This window comes from Myodes glareolus, chromosome 11 (assembly GCF_982192425.1).
Source record: "Myodes glareolus chromosome 11, mMyoGla1.1, whole genome shotgun sequence".
NCBI classification, from domain to species: domain Eukaryota; kingdom Metazoa; phylum Chordata; class Mammalia; order Rodentia; family Cricetidae; genus Myodes; species Myodes glareolus.
In genome coordinates, this window is record NC_142036.1 from 30940096 (window position 1) to 30945212 (window position 5117).

The 5117-nt window shown below is 34.6% G+C and overlaps 1 non-coding gene across 1 annotated transcript; it reads left to right on the top strand.

Moving 5' to 3' along the window:
- Positions 1-592: 592 nt before the first annotated feature.
- LOC148120471 (U2 spliceosomal RNA) lies at positions 593-782 on the top strand. Its single transcript, XR_015739355.1, has one exon. It is a non-coding gene; the product is annotated as a U2 spliceosomal RNA (small nuclear RNA).
- Positions 783-5117: the final 4335 nt, after the last annotated feature.

Here is a 5117-nt window from a genome sequence, read left to right on the forward strand (position 1 = left end):
AATAGAAATGACAGAGAAGAAAACACATATGTATAATTTGGCAGTAAGAAACTTACATATAAACAAACACACTAAAAAAAATTAAGATGTAGTCATGCCAATTTCATCTGCATGAAAGTGCCTTTGTTGGTTTGAACAACTCTAGTCACAAGCTTAACCTAATTAGGATGCAGAATTCCCTGGTTCTTGGCGAAATGTGCTGAAGGGGTAGAAGGTATTGCTAGAGCCTGAGGGTTTTAGTATTAAGCTCCAGCTGGGACCAGCAGACACTGTCCACAAGATGACCTCCAAATAATTGAATGATTTCCATATGTTTGCTCATGTATAGTCTTCTCATTTAAAACTCTCGGCATCTCCTTCCAAGTCTACTGACTCTGACTGTGCTAGCTTAATTCTTAGAGGACTCTCACCACTGGAAAGCATCAAATGCCCCATAATTAGGTGAGTGAAAAATATAAGGCCATAATAATAATTTTCTCATCGTGTCTGCAGAAAAAATTCCTTCCACCTATGATACTATCCTCTAGTTCTTTAGAGAAATGGTTTGCCAATATTGTTTCATATGAATACAGTAATACAAAGGGCATAACTAATGGCTTTTGAGTCTTTAAGCTGAGATCAACTAGAGTAACTTCTTATTAGCGTCATATGTGGGACATTCTCTATCTGGGGCAACCACAAAAAAGCACATATTTTGATCAGGGAGATGCAACAGGAGTTTGCTTCCACTTCTTCATGCATTGACTTATGTTTGTAGTACATCTCAGAATGGCACACATTCTCAAGGGGCTTTTAAAAGCATCTTAAACTTGACCTGATTATTCATCCCATGCACATTATTGAGTATTTAACTGTTTCCATGCCCAGCCATCCTCCTGGGAATTTATGTAATGTCTTACAACTCAACTTGTCAGGTATTTGCACATTTGTATTTACTTCAGCACTGTTCACAGTCATTAAACTATGGAGCCAACAAGTTGTCTGTCAGCAGAGGTATGAATAAGAACATGTGCTATATATACACAAATAGGTAGTTCTTACTCATAAATAAAAGCAACATCATGTTTGAAACAAAAATAGATGCAGCTAGAGACAACAACATTAAGTGAATTAAATCAGACGAAAAAAGAGAAAAATCAAAGGATTTTACTCATTTTTCTTTCCAAGGTTTTATACAGATACATAACATTTGGGTGTGTAAATGACCTACAGCTAGAATCAAAATTGGTTATGGAGTCAAGAAGGAGTACATGGAGTTAAGATATGAAGATAGGGAATTGCAAGGTAGAATATGGTCAATATACACTATAAACAAGTTTGAAAAATAAAATCAGTCAAAATAATGTATTACAGAATGCTCCATAAAGATTAACAAATAACCTATGCTGGCTCTAAGAATCCGATATCCCATGGAAAGCTTGTCAAGAATTAGAAACTCGTGTTCCATACAATTGATGTTGAGACATCAGTGCTTTATAGGAATGTTTACAGAAGTATGCAGGAAAACTAGATTCATAATGATGGGTAAGTAACCCAGTGACAAAGAAAGGGATATTCATGCCAAACTACAGGAGGACGAAATATCATCATATGTATAGTAAATGATAAATATACGGGGTAGAGCTGTAAATGCTGTGTAACAGTCAATAGGATCAAGAGTTGCTTTTATGTTATGGAATCCACTCAAAACCAATTTATTCATCAAGGAGTAACAGGAAATCATTAAAGCAGTTCCTTTCAGTTTTTTTTTCTTAGTTTGTATCCATGTGTTTATCTGAATGCACGTCCTGTATGCAGGTGCCTCCAGAGGCCAGGAGAGGACATTGTAATTTCCTGGAGTTGTAGTTGCAGGCAGTTACTGAGAACTTAATCATTTCGTCTAGAAATATAATATATTCTCTTAGTTCCTGAGTAATAACTCCAATGCCTAAAGCACCTTAATGAATAAAATACCATGATAATATTTACATTTTAGAACAATAAAAGAAAATGGGTAATGATTGACAAAAATAAAGATAATAACCAAAGAATCTAAATGACGGGAAAATATCAGTACTTTAGTGGTAAAGTTAAAAATTTTTAGAATGAGCTGATTAAATTCTTCATTAATTTGTATGTTTCTATTAAACCAATCAACTACTATGCACTGATCTACAAAAAGGAAACAATTACTTTTCTATTGAAAAGTTTGAAAAAATAAGTTTTAATATGTATTATCTCAGAATTTACCAAAATGAAACCTAAACCCATTCTTAGTTTCCCCTGTATTCAATAATTGGGCATCCACTATATCATTTCTTGCTGAGAAGAAGGGAAGGGAATATTGGAGAACCTGAACCTTCAAGGAACTCATTGTAGCACAAGCAGAAGAAAAACTCAAGTTGACAAGTAGATAGGCAAGCTTATAGTCTGGCATGTCAAAGATAGAAGCAATTAGAAGACTTGGGGACCTCTGGGTGGCTTTTCACATATAGAATTTTCCTAGCTCAGGCTTAAGGTGAAACAAATCAAGTCTAGTTAGTAGTAGAAATATGTCTCAGGTAGACAAAGGTAAAACATAAAAATTGATGGAAATAAGGTTTATTTACAGAAGAATGTATTTATGAGAGGCTGAGTGCATTGTGTAAGTCACAGTTTAGCTTGAAGGAGACAGACACCATAGAAACAAACTTGAACTCTGTTTTGAGAGAAATTGGGATCAATTGAATAATTTTACTTGAAAAATGTCATGATCAACTTGGTACTTTAGAATAAATACTCTGATTGCTATGTAGAAATAAGTTACTGTTTCTTATTTCAAGTGGCTTGTAACCGATTCTTAATTTCAATTCAAGGCACAAACAGACTCAAAGAATGCACAATGCTGTTGAGCCTTTGCTTATTCACTGCATAAACACTTTGCATCTCTGCTAGTGTCCTTGGTTTAAGAGGATTGTTATTTCCTACATTACAAGATTATTTTGTAGCATATAAGACTGTGGCATGTCTCACAACTACATGAGCGGAGAGTCAGAGACTTGGGAAAACTCAATCCTAAATGAGATTTCTTCAAAAGAAACCTATGCCCTCATGCCTCAGAGTTAAGCAGAAGAAAAGGGAGAAACATTGCAAGAGCCAGAGGGGAAAGATGAGACCAAAGAAAGAGTGTCTTCCTTACAAAACAAGTTTAATATGAGGGAAGTAGATATGAGCTCCCAACTCTAACCAAGTCGTTTTCTCCAATCAATATGGCTTCCAAAGGAAAAAGTAGTTTTTTTCTCTTACAAAGTCTTACTGGGTATATGAACCATACTTAAGAGCAGATGCAAAGCTCATCAATAGATAGCCAACAGAAAATGAACTCCATGGTGTTTTTACATTTGTTGTCTCATATTTTGTATGTATGTAACATATATATATATATATATATACATACACACATATATATTTCCTAATCTTTTGTTTTTATATTATAGATGCCAATTTTGTGTTTTTATGGCTTTTGTTTTTGGATGTGTATCTTTGTATATGCTTCCTGTGCTTTCTCACTGTTAATGTTTTATTATCACTCTTAGCTTTATAATTTTTCTACTGGCATGCATGTATTATAAAGAAAGAGAGAAGGAAAACATGGAGTTGAATAGGTAGGGAGGTGAGGAGGAACTTGGAGGAAATGGGGGAAATGATACCCTGATCAGAATATATTGTATGAATTTTCAATATAAAAAGAAAGAGGAAGTCATATAAAAAAGACTTAAAATGAAAATGAACACACAACATTGTAACAATATGAAACTTTTTAAATCATAATCCTGATGAGACATTTTTTGAAGAATGCTAACAGACTTTTTACTACAGGAAGGGTCGTAATTATTTGACATGTGATTGCAACAAAACACTTGACTATCATAATAAGGGAGGAAAACTCTAATGTAGCTTATAGCTTCAAGAGAATACCAGGCATCAGAAGAAGGAAGACATGGCAGCAAGAGCATGAAGCGTTTGGTCTCACTTCATCCGTGATTAGAAATCTGAGAGAAAACAGGAAGATGTTAAGGGTGATAAAAGACTAAGAGCTTTTCCCATTGGAATATTTTCTCTAGAGCAGTGCTTCTCAACCATTCTAAATCTTCAACACTTTAATATAGTTCCTCATGTTGTTGTGACCACAAGCCATAAAACTATTTTTGTTGGTACTTCACAACAGTAATTTTGCTAACTGTGATGAACAGTAATGAAAATATCTGATAATTCAGGTGGTGTTTGGTGACTTCTGTAAAAAGGTCACTCGACTCCCAAAAGAGTCACAACACATATCTTGAGAACCACTGCTCTGGTAAGTCTCTAACTCGTGAAATTTCCAAAATCCTTTCAAAAAGTACGGCTAGCTTGGGACCACATACTAAAACACATACCCTTGCGGGGGACATTTCCCATTCAAACCACAACATGAAAGAAGAGCAAGTAAAAGACAGAGAGAAAACACACAGAAGAATGCACTCAGGGAATAGGCAGAATTTGTTTAAATGGATATAGCAAAACTTTTATATGAATAAGCAATATTCTTAGTTAAGAAACACACCTACCTCTGGGTAAAATGAAATCACTGTTTTAACACACACAGAGCCACTCTGCAGGGAAAAGGGAGTACTTTAGTCAAATGCAATTGTAGGTATTGGTGCTAATCAAAACATATTTCAGGTAAAGATCATAATGTGTGTTTTCACTGCCTTAATTAAGAAACCAAATTATTATCTGGAGGCAAATTAAAAAGAGAAAGCTATTCGATTAAAGCTTGTATGGCGCAACTATTATCCATAACCAGACTCAAAGAATCACAGAGGAAATAAGGAATATGAGAAAGGCACATCTTAAATACCCACAGGGACAGAAGTTTGTCCAGGTTTATGATTTTCACTAATGAGAGAATAGCCCCTTGGTTTTATAAAGCAAGCTACAAGCATATTGATAATTAAGGCTATTTCCTACTCTCACAAATAGTCTCAGAGACATTATTTAGGTAGAAAAAGACTTCATTAACATATAAATGGGTTTAGTTAGCATTTTGTAGAAACACCTTCCTTTTCATCATATTTTGCTTGTTTCCATTGTGATGTATTGCACATACTAGGTAAATG